The 19,613-nt window shown below is 40.9% G+C and overlaps 1 protein-coding gene across 6 annotated transcripts in view; it reads right to left on the bottom strand.

Moving 5' to 3' along the window:
• Positions 1–19,613, bottom strand: part of nhsl2 (NHS-like 2) — a 242,222-nt gene that overhangs the window by 45,553 nt on the left and 177,056 nt on the right. The window contains exon 1 of one of the 6 annotated variants that reach the window (XM_052021954.1): positions 3,694–3,824. The exons of the other annotated variants lie outside the window; for them this stretch is intronic. The gene's annotated coding sequence lies outside the window, so the exon portion shown is untranslated. Of the gene's footprint in view, positions 1–3,693; positions 3,825–19,613 lie in introns of those variants that run through there. 6 annotated transcript variants of the gene reach the window in all.

Raw genomic sequence — 19,613 nt, forward strand, 5'->3', positions numbered from 1 at the left:
CTAGGTTTTGCCCCCAGAGACCAGTAGTGAGTGTAAATAATCTGACCCACTCCACACTCTGCTTCCTATTATTTTTCATTTCAAAGTGGTGAATTATAAGAGTTACCATACAAGCTTTTAGTATGTGTCACAGCAAAAAAATTGCAATACATGCCTGTTTTAGGTGGACTGATTCACCCATCTGTCTCACATATCCAAAAAACAGGATAGTACCACCAATGAGCTATCAAATTATTTTTTACCCACTAACAGAAAAAACTAAAAAAATCAGGAACCCATGTTTCTGTCAGTGGACAAAGTGTGCTTGCAAGGCTGGTTGTCCCAGTGTAGAGGCAATTTAGCTATCTGCTCCCCTAAGGATCAGGTATGAAATCCATTGTATGTCCATCAATCCCAGATTTAATTATAAAGCCCAGAGGATGTCTACAGTTAATGATCGGGTGGGATTTAGGCTGGGCGCTAAGAACAACACAAAGCTTGGCCCAGCTCCCATTACCACTATCTTCCAGAGTTTCTCATGTGAGTTTCTGATGCACTCTACGTACATGGAATCTCTCACCTTCAAGCACTAGATAGGAAGAGTAAGACTTTCCTTTTTGTTCCTATTACACAAAATGTAAGATAAACTGGGGTATGTTGAGGTATGTTCACCTATTTCAAGACTAATCCATATCATACGGAATTGATAAATGACCTTGATTTGCAGTATTGGTTCAAGGCACCCAGCAGGCATATCAGTATTCATATGACTCGATGTTGGATGAAAACAAGTCAGATTTTACAATGAGTGCCAGACTGATGAAGTGCTTGGACAGACCAAAGTTGAATTTTTAATTCATTTTTTGGGTCAGGGCATCACTGGCAAAGCCAGCATTTGCCAGGCCGCTTCAGAGACAACCACATTGGTGGGTGTGCAGTCACATCTAGGTTGCACGGGTTAAGGATGGCAAATTTCCATCCTGCATGAATCAGATGAGATTTTACAACAACCTGGTCGTTTTGTGGTCATCATTACTAATGACTAGTTCTTTTCTCAAATTATTAAGTGAATTTAAATTTCACAGTGGGGTTTGTATTTGGATCTCTGGATTGATAATCCAGGCCTCTTAATTAGTAATTTAGCCACAAAGCCACCACAATATCCCTAAGGTTCACAGTGGGCAGATACAAGTTAATGAATATAGGAAGCAAAATAAACACAGCAGAGTGGCAATTACTTCTGGGTGGTAATTCCATCACATGTATAATTACAGCACTCACAATAGCTGAAAGCATGATAATTGTAATCACTTCTGCAAGACAAAATGGACAAGGAAGGATTCACTACTGTGTTTGGCTCTGCATAGTTTATATGGCCTCTTTTATTCTTCACCCAAAAGCCAGGGCTTCCCTTTGAATGGTTCCTTGAGAAGGGGACTCAATGTGATGGCCAAACTTGGTAGAAGCTTCCAGCGTTTCAGATGCATTCCGAGGAAGGAGTGAAGCTCAGTGATATTAGTGTGACGCCCTCCCCTTCACAGCTATCATTTTTTCCTGCCCATTCTTGTCAATGTCTTGAATCCCAGACAGAAAACTTTAGGCCGCAAAATGCAATCTTGTCCTGTTTTAGCCAAACTTAGTGCTTGTGTAACCTGCTGAGAACCTCCCCCAGCACCTCCAAAGGTTCCTGTTTGGGCTTGATGTCACTTTTGCTTCCTCTGCCCATGACCTTCATTCTATGCCCCCAATTTCCTACCCTCTTCTTTAATAGGAATGGTTTTTCTTTAACTACTTTGGTTATAACTTTCTTAATTTTAAATAACTCTGTCAGAATTCCTCACAACCTCCATGGAAAACAAAGCCAGCTTCTCCAGTCTATACACAAAACAATTCCCTAATTCCAGAATTGTTTTGGGATTTTCCCAATGCAGAGTCCTTTCCGGCATCCTTTCTGCTCCACTTGTGGCTGAATCAGGTAGGGCATGGGGAAAGGTGGAGAGTCAGAGGGTGGATGGTAATGCAGATTCTGGAATCCGATAAGGAAGGTGATAAGTGGAACCAAGTAAGGGAGGGACGATGGATTGATCAAACCAATGGGGGAAGGGATTAGAGGCCCAGTGGGTTAAGTATGTGGGTGACGGGCAGATGGAACCAGGTTGGAGAGGGGAAAGAAACTGGATAAATGGGGATTGGGGGCAGGGTGTGCAGGTTGGAAAGGGGGGAGGAGTTTGAGAGAACCTGGGGGATCAGAAGGAGACACAGATGTAGATGAACAAAGACAAATACCTGAAATTCGGAAAGCAGAACTTCAGATTCCGCCTTAGTATCTTACAATCCAATAGTATGAACATTGAATTTTCCAATTTCAGGTATTCCATTCTGTGTACAATTCTCTCTCCCCCCTGATCCACTCAGGTTCTCTCAACACCTCCCTTTCTTTCCAACCTCCCCCTCCCCAGCTTTCCAAGCCCTCCCCCCACCCCAGACCACCATTACCAAGTTTCTTTCCCCTCCCCCACCTGCTTCCATCTGCCCATCACCCACACACAAGCCATTTGGTCTCCTATCCCCCCCCTCACCTGTGTCTATCTGCCCATCATCCCCCCCCCTCACCTGATTCCACCTATCGCCTGCCATCCCCTGCCTTCCCTTGCTTCACCCCACCCACCACTCTACACTTTCAGTCCCGATGCAGGGTCTCGACCCAAAATATCCCTCTATCTCCACCAGTGCTGCTTGACCTGCTGCGTTCTTCCAGCAATTTGTGTTTCACTCCTCTATTTATAAGGCTCAGGACCCCTACGTTCTTTCAGCCATTTTCTCAACTTTCCCTGCTACTTTCAAAGAACTATGCAAATTTATCCTAACACCTCTCTTTGTGCACATTATTTAGAATTTTCTAGTTTATTCTGTGTCTTCTTATCCTTTGTACCAAAAAACACCGCACATTCGTCGACATTAAATTTCATCTGTCACCAATCCACCCACTTCATCAGCTGGTCTATATCTCCTTGAAATCTATAACTATCTCCCGCATAGATCACTACAACTACAGGTTTTGTGTCACCTGCAAATAACTGAACCCTAGAGAACACCACAGTAAATTTCCTTTCAGTCTGCAAAGCAACCCTTCACTACTACTCTATGTTTCCTGTTACTTATTCAACCTACACTGCTATACTGTGGTTTTCAATATTGATGACAAGCCTCTTGTGTGGCAGCTTCTCAGTGCTTTTGGAAGTCTGTATATACCACATCAATTGCATTTCCCTCATCAATGCTTTCTGCATTTAAAAAAGCTCTATCAGGTTCTTCTCACCTGGGTCAGGAAAGTTAGAAACTAAATGCCTCTTGTGTTTCCGGGAGGAGTTGGAATTTAAAGGATTTCCTCTTCTTACCCTGGAATAACAAATGAACTGTACTCCCTAGATTCCTCCTTCCAGCTGTGGGGGAAATTCATCTGGCAGAAGCTGCTTTTACAATTTATGTACTTCCAACAATATCATTTACAACATTTTTGAATTAATTCTGAAAAGTATATTTAAAATTAAAATGTCCCTGGCATTGCCATAAGGTCTCTGATACCTCACTTTACAAACTTCACACACGACTTGGTTTTAAGTACAGACTAAAATAGAACATGACAGGACATGAAACAACTACATTGTCACAAGTGGTCAGCCAACAAGATAATCAACTGCCCATGCCACTAACCTCCATTGCAATCCGATTCAGTAAACCATTTCTTTTCACTCAGCCTCACGTTGTGTCAATCCAGCTTATCAGTAAACACCAGAGTGAGTTGTACTCAAACTGCCTTTAACTCACAGTCAATAATGTTTGACAGTGTATGGCTTTAAGTGCAGTGAATTATCTGTTGGTAAGGCGAGTGGTTTAGTTCCTCAAACATCTGGTGTTTCCTGGAGCCCTTGTAATAATTAGAAAATGTAGCGAAATGTTACCCACCTCTACAGCAAAAGAGGATCTAACCGCTTTATCTTACTTTCAGAAGGGAAGGGTGTGTTGCCTTTAGTGCTGCTCCCTCTTCATGAAAACACCAACTTAAGCTACCCTCATAAAAAGTTTGTCCAGCCAGCACTCACCGTTGGTCTATTGCCTTCAACCAACATCACTCAAGTATGACGAATAGATAATGGTGTTGTGTTATTGTTCAGTGATATACAAGTGTTGGAGGAGTGAGGAAAGCTGTGAAGTTGAGAATTATTTTTAACTTGACATTAATGCCATAATTTGGCATTTCTGCTGTTTAACAACTCTCCACTCTGGCTTTTACAACACTCTCTCTGGAGCTAATGACCTTCTGCAACTGATTATTTCAGCTATACTCTGTATCCTGTTAACCACAGATACCTAGAAATTTATCAGCACCTCTAACGTCATCTTGATCAATATGCACAAAACTGTTTTGATCATAGCCTGGATGTGGGAATCCAGTCATATCTGAGGCCCAAGGCAGTGTTGCTACTTCCATTAAGAATGGCCTTCCCTTTGCAATACTGCACTATTACAGAGCATGCAAGGGAAAACAGCCGAGCCCATAGTCGTACTGGGGGGAGCTTTGGGGGCTGGATGGGTGGGTCTGTAAGGGCATTGGCTTCCAGTGGTTGGTGTGACGGAGGAAGCTGAAGAGTCATCCGGCACACCCCAATTCCACAGGGGGAGTCCCTGAGGTGTCGAATTCGCTCAATAGTAACAACAAAGCCCACTCTGTGAAGACAACAATGCTCCTCTGGGTTGCTCTTCCAGAAAAGGCATCACCCACTGCCTTCTTCGTTAAATTACCCACCTCATTGTCTCATTCAGCATGGCAATGTCGATATCAAAGTATATGAATTCCCCAGCTATGATGGCAAAGGAGCATTCAGATCTGCCACTGTTGGGATTGTCCATGAGTGTCCAGATGTTTCAGGTGCCAAACTTCATATTATGGAGTACAAGTTGTCAGAGCATGGTGTCCTCTGACAGGGGTAACCATTACACACCAGAACCATGTGGACCTGATGTAGTGAGGTCTTGAGACAGTGGCAAGGAGGACCAAGACAACTGGAAACCGGGGTCCATTGTATGTGATTTAATGCTCATGCCATTCAGTCCAGTGATGAAGACACAGACAAATGAGTCACATTGGAACATACCCCACAGAAAGAGTCCTTATCTACAAAACCTTTGGTGTTCTTGGAGTATTTTAATGATAAACAGGCTGAGGTAGAACATCATGGGCTGCAGAAGGACCACACTGCACTCTGAAGGCAGTTGCAAAGTTCTGAGGATTGGTCAGATCCTCTGAAAGAAATTGTTGTGGCATGGATTGCTCCTGTCAGCCCAGTATGGTCTAACAAGACTATGACAGGACGGTTGAAGAACAGATAAGTGGTCAAATTCCAGATATTCCTTAGTTTCTCAACCACGTATTCATTATTTCTCATCTGTTTGAATGCATGTCTTTTTTTATCTAAGAGTTACTATTAATATTCAACATCTCTCTGGGATCCAATCTATCCCAATCCTTTAAGATCTTAAACATGTCATTAATATTATTCATGCCTTTGTTCTGGTGTAAACATTGCTAGTATCTGTTAATTTTCCTCATAGCTCATGAGCCTAATGCTAATTACCAGCTTACCTGCTGAACTTTGTATTTTCCACAAGACATTGATGCCCTCCACGACAGAGTACCCAGCACCTTAAACTGGGCATTCAGTGTGACTGTTGATCACAGCTGTGCATCACTTCCCAATGGGTGTTGGCCAGTGTTTTGCAACATTTGAGTAACTGACATTTCCTGTTTTCATTGCATAGACATTTAAGGGTGCTTTTGACAAAGCCATCCTGATTTCTCTCATGTCATGTTCTGTTAACAGTTTATTTTAAACTCCCTTTGCCAATTTCACAGCTCTCCCATTCATTGCATTAAATAACATCTCTGACTTTCGTGCCAAATTATCTATAGTGCCCCCGTCCCTCCAGTGCAATCATAAAATGTGTTGTCATATTAGAAAACATGGGAGCATTGTCCCATCGCTTTTTATAATCAGTTTTTATAACTTAAAACACTAATTAGCCTGGAGGTGAACCCTGTGGAATCCTGTGAGTCACTTCTTTTCAGACAGATGCTACTTCCCCTTGACCACCCTTCCCAGCCTTTGAATCATTCTGTTCCTGAATCACTTCAAGTATTTCCTTTTCTACTCAGTGTCCTTTGTACTATAATTTCTTACATACAAATCTGCCAAAGGCTGTTCAAGCCCAGAATAATTAATTCATTGAGTTCCCCTATTAATTAACTCCATAAGATCCTCCAACAACTCCAGCAAATTTTGCCAAGCAAAAGCCATCACCGATGATGCCATCATGACTATGTTGCAGCATTCCACATTTCTCCAGATGTCCCTTTTTGAATACTTCCCAGATGTTTGGGTCATAGGTTTGCATTACAATGGATTAATCTTTACCTCCTTTTTTTGTGAAGTGCCACCACATTTGCTACAGTTCAGTCATTGGCAATATTGTAATGGTTTCCTCCAAAATGATTAATGATCTTTGCCACTTCTACTAATATTCTACTATGAAGAATGTGAGGGCTGAATTTATTGTTTGCCCAGAAATGGATACCTGGTCACTGTTATAAACATGCTCTATAATAGTGTCAAGGTGTTGTAATTTCTGAAAACTCTACACTTTTACATTGGATACATATTCACTTATAACCAGAGAGAAACTCAGCTCTGCTCCCTCAGATGGTAAATTCCTTCCCTGCTTTAGAATTGATCCAGAGAGAAAAGGTTCTTTGGATTTGATAACCATTGGCCTTTGATGGTAACAGAGATCCAACATTATTTTAAAGCACCCGGTGAGCAAGAAAAGAGCAAAATGATCAATGAATTTTTCTTCTGATTTGCTATTCACACACCAGAGATCTTATGTGGAGAGATAACAGTGCTGAGCACCAGAAGTGGACCCACCTCTCCTTGATATTGAACAGCATTACCAACGCTGAATCCCTTACCATTAACATTCATGAGTTACAACTTAAATAGGCAAACTGTTTAACTATTGTACTTACAAGAGCAAGTTAGAGGCCGGGTATTTTGCTATGTGTAACTCACCTATTTACTCCCAGTGTTTTTCCATTGAATATAATGCACAAGTCAGGAGTACGGTGAAAAAAAATCTACATTTTCCTGGATTACATCTCTAAAAGACATTCAAGAAACTTGACACTATTCAGGACAAGAAAATACATAATAAACACCACGATATTACAAAACATGGAGGAACACAGAGGTCATGTTGTGGATATACACAGATCTCCGAAGATAGCAGGGCAGATTAATAAATTATACAGAATATTTGCCTTTATCACCTGAAGCAAAGACCAGAGACTCATGTATAAGACAATTATTAAGCAACAGCTAGACTACTGTGTATGGCTCTGTTCACTTCACTACTAGTAGTATGCAATTGTATTCAAGAGGTTGCAAAGGATAGTTACGAAGTTATTGCTCGTGTTGGAGGAATTAACTAGGTTGGGGTTGTCTTCCTTGAAGCAAAGGAGGTTGAAGGTAGATTTAAACAATGTGCATAAAATTATGAGAGTGAGCTAAAACAAAGGAAAAATCTATTCCCTGCAGCAATAATATGTTGACATAGAGTTAATGCAGAAGGTTTAGAGGGGAGTTGGGGGGGAAAATATTTCACCCAAAATGTAGTGGAAGTATGAAAGTCACTGCTTGTTGTAGAAGCCAGTGCAGGAATCACTCCATTAGGATTGGAATGCAGCATCATAAGAGGTTCAATGACCTCAAGAAGTGCACCTTCAGATGCCATATTCTGCAACTGCACTACTTGTCTCAGACACTGATCAGTTCAACATACACCAATATCAAAAAATGACCTCTAAGAGTCAGAACATATTCCTCATGTTCACATGCTACAAGTCAACAATGGATTAGAGTCCTTCTCCAAACTGCAATCATGCTCTCATGCACTTATACTACTGTGAACCTCACACCCACATTTCCCAACTTGCTCACGCCCTGCCAGTAATTCTACCATGACAATTACAGTTGACAATCACTAATATGCTAACCACAGTAAAACATCTCCTAACCCCATGGGTGAGTGGAGGCAGGCAATTACTAGAATGGGGATTGCTGAACTCACAGCCTGCAGCAGAGATGAATAGATTGAACATGATGATGTTCTCCATTTTCCTCATCCCACAATCCTTTCTGACTTACAAGGTGATATTCAGTAAGTTTAACTTGGCCAGCCCATGGAAGAACACCATGAACACAGTAATAAAGAAGAAACATCATTGCTTGCCTTCACACGTTCAGCCACCAGCTCAGACACTATTTATAGTATAACACGTAGGGAGGATCTGAATGTGGTGAGATACCGGGTGGTGCAGCTGCAACCAGGAAGCCAGGTCAAGAAGGCCACAGACACTAACTTACCGCAGGGTGAGGTCAAACCTGGGTTCCATTGCAGAAGGCTCAGATGAGGACTTCAGCCAAAGAATTTACAGAAGAAATGTGGTCACAATGTACCGTGACCAGGGGGGCAATGACCAGGTCACATATATTGAGGTAAATTAGCAGAAGAATTAGAGGGGAATTTAATCCCTAAAAAATAGCTGCTGTCTAGAACTCACTGCCTGAAAGAATGGTGGAAATAGAAACCATCACCACATTTAAAAAGGACCAAGTTGATTACTTGAAGAACCATAACCTACAAGGCTATGGACAAAGAGCTAGGAAGAAGGATTAACTTAGATCGCGCATTTTTGTCCAACATGGACACAATGGGCCAAATGATCTTTGCTTGTGCTCTGTATTTCTATGATTCTTATTGGGCACTTACATTGCCACCCTGGTTGATCATTATGACATTCAGAGGGCTTGCAGGATATCACAGCAGTGCAGCCATCTAAACATCAACAGATGATTAAAATTGCTAATGTTGTGCCCAAGGAGAATAATAATAGCACCTTGAAACACAAACCTATTGAAATCTCTCAGATGGACTTTGTCCTTAAACATCTTGTGCTCCTAAAATGTATTCCTACTTTTGACTGTCAGCCAATCAGCTCAGTCTACAATGGCCTGGATAAGATGGCGAATCCACTGTCAGTCTTCCAGGCCCACAGCTGCTCAAGGATATCCCCCAAACTATCCACAGCTCCTTATTCACCAGGCTCCCTCCAGTCTTCCTGCAAAATATGTAAGAGCACCATCGATGCACAAGGCAAAAGGGAGGACAGGCACAAGGTGCAGTTATCTGACTTCTGCTTTCAATATGCCGTATTTAATTTTCAAACTTGGCTTAGAATTTGTTCTTTGAGGTGGCTTTTATTTCTGCAATGCGACCAAGTAGATACTGTATATGTAGGTATATGTAATAGAAGGAAGATCAGCTGCAAGGCTGTTGTGAATGGGTAATCAGCGCTGCTCTTGACAAACAGCGTGGCCAAAAAGTGGTTGATGTGGTTGTCTCGCCCCTTCCTCTTTCTCTTATTCCTTTTCCATCACCTCTTCCTCCTCATTCTCCTGCTCTTTAACTGCTTGTTCTATATTTGTTATGAATGGCTCTTTATGCACAGTGGGCCAAAACTACTCACTGTTACCTTTCTTCCTTCTCCACACACATTTGCCTGCCCTGCTGTATATATCTAGCATTTTCTGCAGACATTAACCAATAAAGGTAAAATTCATGACAAAAGGAATTATAATATTGAAACGAAGTCCGTATCTAATGCAGTCATGAAAGCAATGTAACAGCCATGGTCAAATAAACAACATCAAATCTTAATCAAGTGACCTTTTCTCAGGAGCCTGTTTCCCGTGTTTGCCATGTTTTTGAGGCTCAATTGAATGACATTCCCTGAAAATTCATGGGAGAGCTCAGGGGCTATTATTCCATGGAATTTTGAAAACATGGCAGATAATTTGACTTATTTTTGTTTGGAACAATATTACTCACAACTGCACAGTGCTGTATATTAGTGTCATCAATTGGAAATGGAATTGCAAAATGAATAATGTCAATCAGGAAACAAGCCAGATTGTGATAGCTGAGAAAATGACGTAACAGGTCATAGCAGCAGTTGCTAAGGTAAATAGAGCTTAAAAAGCTTCAAGTAGATCTACGAGCAGAGTCCACTGAAATCAGTTATGCAATACTGCCATTTTGGTTTCCATATTTGTTCATTTCAAACACTTTCAAAATTCACTTGTCAAGATTAGATGAAAGAATCAGCTTGATTCTTTTGCTCAAGATATATTTCTATCTTTAAATGTTTAACTGACAATACATTTATGCAAGTTATCTAAAAATAAATGATGGTATAAAAATTTGTGTTATTTTGGTTTGGAGAGATTGCTGTTTATTCAAGTGGCATTGTTTTGTTTGATTCTTGTAGTGGATTTGGTGGTGTACAGTTTTGCTAAAGGCTTCGCTTCTTAACCCAAGCAAAGTAGAATTCTTATTGAAGGAAAAGAGAATTATTCATCGAAGAGAACTGATCTGTGCATCAAGTGCAACAATGATAGTATGCAGCTTGGTACATCTCATTGTGATATGCATACATGAGGTAAGAGGAGTTGTAATGATTGTACGGTTAAGTAACAAAGAAGTCATTTTTAAAGTTTACAATAAATAAATAAAACATAATAACTAAAATGACAATGTGATCCCTTGGACTTGACCCTTTCTATGAGTGTGTCATGCACTTCAATTTAAATGCCACAGTGCAGCATTTTATTGAAAATAACAAAAACTATTCACTTCAGAGGAATATTCTCAAGGTTTGGCTATTCGGATCTTGAATATTTTTCTTATTTACTACTTCCTATTGGAAGTCCTGCTGTTCATTGCTCGGTAGGACTTCTACCGCCTTCTGGGGTGGGGGGGGGGGGTGGTGGGGGAGCATTTGGTGCACAGGGCTGATGATTCCATGATACCAAGGAGCCTGTGTCTGTAAAAGATTTGTTACTGCAGTCCAGATGAAGCATTTTGGGAGAAGAAAAGCCTAAATAGTGCAGGCCTATTTTTTAGCTTTCTGCATAAAGAAAAGCAAATTTTTCTTAACGCAGGGGCCCTGGCATGGGGAAAGTGGAGGCAGGGTGGGAGCTGGGGTGAGATGGTGGATGGGGTGACACACAGTGGATGCAAAATTTTAAAAATGTAAGCAACCTTTACCTAAACAACTAAAAATGATCTGAAGTATAAAATAAACTTCTTTAATTCTAGTTAGCTTTACTAGACTTTGAGACAGCAGATGTAAAAGTTGAGATCAATATTGGCTCTGCAGAAGGGAAGTATAAGCATTGCAAATGCAAATAGATACCTTGCTAAATTACACTGGATGAATTTTAGCTATGGTCCAACAAAAATAACCTTAACACTTCCCTTTACCGGCTTCCTTTGCTGCCCTGCCTGGTTTCAGTGATCAGAGTTTCCATGGAACAGGCTTGGCCAGGAAGGCTGTTACAATTTCTTCAGCGTTCATCGAAGTTTGTAGAGCTTGATGACAGAGAGGTCAATCCTGAACTCCACAGATGGGTCCATTGAGTTCTCAAACAAGCACAAAACAAATACGTTGCCAGGCATCTTGGTGAAGAGTTATTGCTTATGTTGCAATCTGATAAACAAACTGCTGTCACAACTGTGTCTGAACTAAGTGACTTAATATCACAGTCTCATGATGTCAGCTGGGTGTTACTTAATTGGAAAGGCTCATGCTAATGTGTAATGGCTTGCTCAGCCAGCTCACTCAGTTTCCCTTCAATGCTCCAGAGAAAGAATGGTTGAGGAGGACTTTGAAAAATATGTACTGGTGCAATTTAGAAAGTGCAATGTTCCTACCAGGATGGTAAGTGAAGGAATGGTCAATGTGCAAGTCCTGAAAGGCAGGTTGGAACACTGGAGGGGAAATGCGACTTGCAATGGTAAGTTTTGCATCTGAAAAGTGGATACTCAGCTGTTAAAATTCAGTGGATGGAGGCAGTGGGTGTTGGATCTTTGAAACTCAAGATTCACATGATACAAGATCTTGTAGCCCACAAGTCTGACAGCTGCATAAATATGTAAATTGCCATCCTATGCTAAGTATACACAGCTGCAAAACTTACAAATAGGGAAAATCTGTACTGTCCAACTTTGTGTCAGTCATAGTTGGTGCCAAGCAGATTTACAAGGATGCATCCCATCCGAACCAATGAGTTTTCTGTTTTGAGAGTAGTTAGGCTTGTGAGTATTTTCAGTCCAGTCAAATTTGTCCATTACCACTGCCTTCACTGTAAGACCAGTAGCACCCACAACTTCTACTTAAGAGAAATAGAAAGAGATCATTCATTGTTAAAAATTTGTTGCTATTCTTACCTCGTGTGACCTGTATGTAGCTCCAGACCACTCCTATGTGGCTTTTACTTGCTGCTGAAATTGGCTACCAATCCAGGAACAATTAAGGATGAGCAATAACTGCTGGATTTCCCAGTAAACTCCCCGTCCTGTGGATGACTAGTCAGCCGGAGACAGATAATATCATGATCATTGTTACCCAAATGTTCCCCAGCTATTTTGTGATCCACTTGCACTGCTTCATTCCACAAAATTATAGCCAGCTCTTCTTCCTTACTTGGAGTGCTGCAAGCATATTGATCAAGAAACTACTGATGTACACATCTGAATTCTTCCCTTCTTTTCCTTTTACACTATTAATATTCCACCTTGCTTTTGGATATTTAAAGTCTCCCATTAACACATTCTATAGTTGCTGCATGTATCTGAAAATTTCCAGTAATTTGCTCCTCTCTCCTCATTATTCACTGGCATAATCTATATGCACATTGTGTAATTGATTTTCTATTGATCTTTATGGCAACTGGCTTAACAGCATCCCTCTCCAATGGTATAATAGCTTCATTTGATTAGTCATCGTTTTCTGCCTTCCCTACCTTTCCTCCCATAATCCAAAAGACGTATGGGTTAGGAAGTTGTGGGCGTGCTACGTTGGCACCGGAAGCGTGACGACACTTGCTGGCTGCCCCCAGAACAAAAAGATGCATTTCACTGTGTGTTTCGATGTACATGTGACTAATAAAGATATCTCATCTCATCTCATAATAGATGCCCAGTCCTCCTCATCTTTGAGCCATCTCTCTGTTCTTACATCTGTATTGTAGTTATAAAAGGCAACTGCAGCTCCAGAAACTCAAGTGCATGTGGACAGTACAGTAGCACAGTTTATGGAGCTGTTGCCTCACAGTTCCAGTGACCTGGGTTCAACCCTGACCTCTGATGCTGTCTGTATGCAGTTTGCATACCATGTGGGTTTTCCCCAATACCCCAGTTTTCTCCCACATCCCAAAGATGTATTGGTTAATAGCTTCCAGCACATGTCATTGGTTCTCACAAGGGCTAGCTGTTCCCTCTCAAAATGTTCTGCACTCTCTCGGTAATGGTGCAACAGGGAGCCAATGCTCCATGGGGGTCTCACACTGCCGATTGCACGCCATGTCTCCATTCCGTTCCTATACTTTGCTGTATGCCTCTACGTCATCCTTCACAGGATTCTGGCTGCAGTTCTTCAAGCTGGCATTACTTTCATTGGTATCCAATGTAGGTATTCAGTAAAGGAGTTCTTTGGGGTTGCGACTATCACTGGAAAAGTTGCCATGCACTGCCTCCTTCACTTTTTAAAAAAAATCCACTTATCCTTTGGTTCTCCATTGGAGATATGTCTAAAGCAAAGAGATCCTATTGTTCAACAAATGGTCAATTGTCAGTGCCTGGCTTCCAAATACCAGAGCTATGAAACACAATTCTGTCTGGAACTGCTTGGACCATTTTCAGTTAAATTGTTTCCTTAACGTTTTCCTTTGCATTCCTGTGTGCTATTGTTAGAGTGAACTCAAGCCGCCAAAAAGCATCCCACAATAAAAAATGGTCATAAATTACAAATACAATTGATGTAGGTATGAAACTGGTCAGTTCCTAAGTGTGAATCTGGTATGATATTGATCCACAGTCTGTGCTGATTCCAGATAGGGCAGTAATTGGCAAGTTACAATTTGAGCCAGAATTCTGGCCAAGGGAGCAAATGTGTGAAACAAAACAGCCAATCTCCGTTCCAACAAATTCTGCTCAAGTCTAGAGACAGAAATATTGGAGACAGCTTCAAGCTCATCTGTGATGCTATCTACAGCTAAGTAACTGAGATGATTTATATTCACACCTGAAGGATGGCCACTTGGGTGAGAATCCATGTGACTGAGCTTCAGATATTTAAAATAAATCTTTGGCAAAGATGATGATAAGCAGGAAAAAATAGAAATCTTTTCAATTATCCCACAAAATGACACATTTCTATAGACTGCTGTGATTATTTACAAAATCATGCATCAATTCTGCTTTATTTAGGTTGTGTTTATTAAGTGAAAGAATCTTAGCATTGAAAGCATTCTGTTGTGTTTGCCGTTCAATGTCATTATCAAACACCTCCTTATAAGGACAATTTAGCCAAAACCTTTACTTTCTGCTCTAATAATAACCCTTCATCCTGGCTCCTAGTGTACTGCTACAATATCTTCCACAATTCTGAATTCAAGGATTAACCTAATCTGTATTGATTATATTAATATATCGCCATTAAATTCAGAGGGGGAGGGTCATATTCAAATCTGGTGCGAATTGGACAGGTGGTGATGGTCATATGTAAATAAATATCTACAATAATAAACAAGATTCTATGGCTCAATGTAACTGGTTTACCTTTCTGACAATGACAATTCCTGCCATGTCTTCCCCATATTGTCAGCAGGAAGTCTGAACAATCCCGAACCTTATCGAAACAACATGTCTGTGCTGTCTGTGCTGAATAACTGAGGCAGCTTGGCATTTGGAAGGTGATGTGGTAAGGGAGGAAAATCTGGCAGCTCGATTGCCAACTGATGGAGAAATTTGCTTGGATGGAAGGTAATTACAGTTGCCAGCAGATAGTATGAAAACCCTAGTAGATAATGGGGCAAACATCTCTTTAGTCAGCTGATATTATGTCTGCTTGTGTCTCACTGGCATGTACAAATTCTGCTGATGTAGGAATTACATTAGTACACTCAATGCAGCCTCTCATAGCATTTCTAAAAACATACAAAGTTCAGTAGTTTCACAGTGCTCGATGTACGTCAATGAACCAGGTTCAACTAATTTCACATATAAGCTTAACAGCAAACAAAGAGAATGAACTTTAATCACTGTGTAGGATTTACACTTGGTTTTCAGATGTAGAACGATGATATGCATGATATATTGCATTGCCTTCTCACTGAAACCTTTTCTTTTAAAGAGCTGCTTGCACTCGCCTCACCAAGGTCACTCACTCAGCCTCTTCTTGCCGAAGCCTCTTGAGCCAAATCCTCAGTCCCCCACTCTAACACTGATCCACTCACACAATGGCCACTCCACTTAACCCTAGCTTCTTTTTATTGGCTGCTGATATTTGTGATTATTTCGCAAGAGTATCGTCCTGCATTAAATTCCCACAAACCCCAAGCAGAAAATCACACGTAAATAACAAAAGTTACCAGGAAAATGTGACATTCGAAGAAGAGATCAAAAATTATAGAAAGACATTTCAGATAGGAAGCGTGGGGGATGTGAAGTATAACAGTGCAATCAGCACAGATTCCAAAAGGGAATGCTACACTTGACCAAGCTTACTGAATTCTTTGAGGAGGAAATAAAAATAGGCACATAAAGGTGACGAAGTAGATGCATTATATTCAGTTTTTCAAAAAATCCTTTGATGAGGTACCATGCAGCAGACATGAATGATTAGACAGGAGACACATAAGATTGCAAGCTGACAGAAAATAAAAGGTGGAGTTTAAATGTAGCTACATAGATTGTCAAATAGTGGGAAACTATGTTCCACAGGAATAAGTTCATAAATCCTTGTAAGTACAATGTCAAGGGCCAGCAAACTGGGTCCAATAATTAATACAAAGGAGGACTGCAACAAAATATGGGAAACATGAGTAAACGTGAAAATGGTATGCAATGGACAAATGAAAGACAATAACGGATAGGTGCACAGTAATACTTGGACTAAATATGAAGGTAAGGAATAGACATCTAAACTGAGTAAAGTTGGTTCACATGGTTCTTGATTTTGCAGAAAATGTGTAATGACTTTAACCATAGGTTTCAGTTGTTTTCAGGCAGTGTCGGGTTTTACTTCACATTGCTGACTGTTCCACCTCCCTCATTCAATGTTTGGGTAGCAGTAGATTTTTTAGCCGGGTGGGGGGAGAGAGAAAGAGATGGGGGGAGAGATGGAGGTGGGGGGAGAGAGAGGGAGAGGGAAGGAGAGAGGGGGAGGGGGCAGGGGGTAGAAAGAGGAATCTACTATCTACATCCAAAAGGGTCCCTGCCATCAGCAGAGGAAAGACAGAGGAATGGAAAGCAGAAAACAATCTGAAATTTAGGAAGTATAGTCTTATACTTTTGCCTCATCTGCCAGTTTTAGAGATCTATATAAATAAAACCACTTAACATTTTTGAATAAGAAAGGGGAAGCTCCAGCTTAAATACAACTGTTCACTAACAATCCCAAAACAGATACGGTCATTTATTGAACATTGCTGGGTGTAATCTGTCTGTCACATTTGTCTAGATAACAACAGTAGAACACTTCATTGGATGTAAACCATCTCAGGAATTCCTGCAGAAATGAAAGTGGACCTATGAAGTCCTTTAGTGACCTCTTCAATCTTCACACTGCAGAGGTATGTGATAATGTTTCTCTGCCTGCAGATGCCTATATCATTGGTGCACCACTGTGCTGAGGAGTGAGGACAAACTGTGGTGGAACTACCAGCTTTCTCTTCTTCCATCCCTGTATTGTATCATCACAAAGTATAGTTATAGATCCTCTTTCATATCTGCAGGAATTCCCAAGGTGGTTTACATCCAATGAACTGTTGTTACGGAGACAAATGTGACTGATGGTTTGCACCCAGCAATGTTCAACATAGAGCAATAAAATAAATGACCACATCTGCTTTGGGTGTGTCAGTTAAGAGTTGTGTTTAAGCTGAAGCTTCCCTTTTCTTCTTCAACAAGGTATAGTGGCCTTGTATATAAAGATCTCTGAAATTGGCAGATAAGGCCAAAAATATGAGGCTATACTTTTTGAGTTTCAAACTGTATTCTGTTTTTTATATCTCTATCTCTCCTCTGCTAATGGCAGGGAACCCCTTAAGAAGTAAAAAATCTACTTTTTAATCTACTATCTACCCCTCCTCCCTCTCCCTTCTAAAAATGTATTATTGCCTGAACATTCAATGTGAGAGTGGGGCAGGGGAGTGGGGGTGCTGGAACTATCAGAAATGTGGTAAAACCTGCCTGAAATCAACTGGAACATCTGGTTAAAGTCATTAACATTTTCTGAAAAATCCAGAACTGTGTGGCCCAAGTTAACTTACTTACTTTAGATGTCTGCAAAAAATAGTGTATCAGTTTTATCCCTTAAAGGAAAATCTGTGAATAATGTAGGCCCGTGCTGAGAGTGGGGTAATGCACAATTGAAACAGGATGGTAATGAATTGATAACACTCAGCTTGGAGAGAGGGCTGGGATTCAATGGAAGGAATCTTTATTTTGCATAAAGTATTTTGGAAAAGTGGAACAGATCAGGAAATGTGTAACATACTTTGAGCTGTGGACAATTATAGGTACATTCAGATTACTACAGCACTGCATTTTTTTAAAAATCTATCTGCTTTTAGGCATGCAGGCATTGCTGGCAAGACCAGCATTTATTACACATCTCTTATTGCCCAAGGTGATGATGACGAGCCATTAGAATTCCTCTGGTGAAGGTACTCACACAATGCTGTTGGGTAGGGAGTTAGAGGATCTAAAGGTGAAGGAACATCAATGTATATCCAGGCTGGTTGTGATGAGTTTTGGAGCAGCATGATCCTACTAAAACTGAAATGGGATATTGTTGAGCAGGTTTGTGACAAGCAAATGCTGCTTGATGGCATTATCAAAGACACTTTCCATCACTTTGCTGATGAAAGAAAGCTGGAGATCAGGCCAGTAACTAGCCTGATCGGATTTGACCTACTTTTTTTTGTATAAGATTTATCTAGGCAGCCTTCCATGTTGTCGGTGGTTAATGATGTTGCATCCATCTGGAATGTTGGCTAGTTGTACAGATGGCAAAAATCTTCTATGATGAGGCAGATCCCAGGAGGAAGTAGAGGTACATCATCTATACCATACCTGAAGCTGAATGGTTAAATGGGGGTGGCACAGTGGCACAGCTCGTGAGAGACTCAATCCTGAACTTGGATGTGTCTACCTGGATTTTGCACATTCTCCCTGTGCTTTCCTCTGGGTGCTCTGGTTTTCTTCCACATCCCAAAGACATGCAGGATTAGTAGGTTAATTGGCCACTATAAATTTCACCTAGTGTTAAAGTGAGGGCTAGAATCTGGGAAAGTTGATGAGAATGTGGGGAGAATTTAAAAAATATTGTGATTAGTGCAATTGGCTGGTTGATGGTTGGCGTGGACTCAGTTGGCCAAAGAATCTGTTTCCATGCAGTATTTCTGCATGGCTTTATGAATCTACTTCAGCCTTGTCTTAAGAACCCACACACTGGCTCCTGCCACAGTTGTGGATAGCAATTTTCTTGGAACTTCCTCTTGTTTTTAGCTGTTTAATCATCATTCACAACTCTAAGCGACAGATCAGCGGAGATGATCCTTTGGTTGAGGGAACACTCAGCTCAGTCTACTTACACACTATTTTAGCTATTTTTCATACATGTTGTCCTGATTTGCAGTAATGCCAGATTGGCACCTGACTTTTAGATGTATTTTTCTCATTGATTCCTGATTTCGTTATAATGATAGCATAAGGATACACTGGGCCATGAGGTTACAGATCGTGGTGGTGTGCATTGCTACTGCTGGTGAAGGCCCACAGCACTTCACAGAAGCCCTATTTAGGGCTATCAGATGTGTTAAGCCTAATCCATTTACTATGATTATAGCACCATGCAAGTTGATGGAGGGTGTCCTCGATGTGAAGATGGGACTTTGGTTCCTAAAGGACTGTGCAGTTTTCACTTCTACCAATACTATCACAGACAGAGGCATCTGCAACAGGTAGACTGGTGAGGGCAAGATCAAGTCGGTTCTTTCCTTGGGCCTTCAGACAGTCTGGCAGCTACATCCTTCAATATATGGCCAGCTCGATCAATTGTGGCTATTCCTGGTGACTGACATTGAAGTCCCCATTCACAGTACATTCTGTGCGCTTGCTAATTTCAGTGCTTCTTCAATACAAAGGAGAACTGATTCATAAGCTGAAGGTGATTGATAGGTTATAATTAGTAGGTGGTGTCCTTGTCCAGGTTTGACCTGATGCTATGACACTTCATGAAGACTCCAAGGGCTGTTTCTTCCTATCTGTGTATCACTAAAGTCAAAGTCAAGTTTTGTTTTGCTGGTGGGACAGGATGTATGTAGAGATCACAACTTAGGCTGCTATCTAATTTACAGTGCTGTGAAATCCAATTTTATTTTGTGTGTATG

Source organism: Pristis pectinata, chromosome 8 (assembly GCF_009764475.1).
Source record: "Pristis pectinata isolate sPriPec2 chromosome 8, sPriPec2.1.pri, whole genome shotgun sequence".
Taxonomy (NCBI): Eukaryota; Metazoa; Chordata; class Chondrichthyes; order Rhinopristiformes; family Pristidae; genus Pristis; species Pristis pectinata.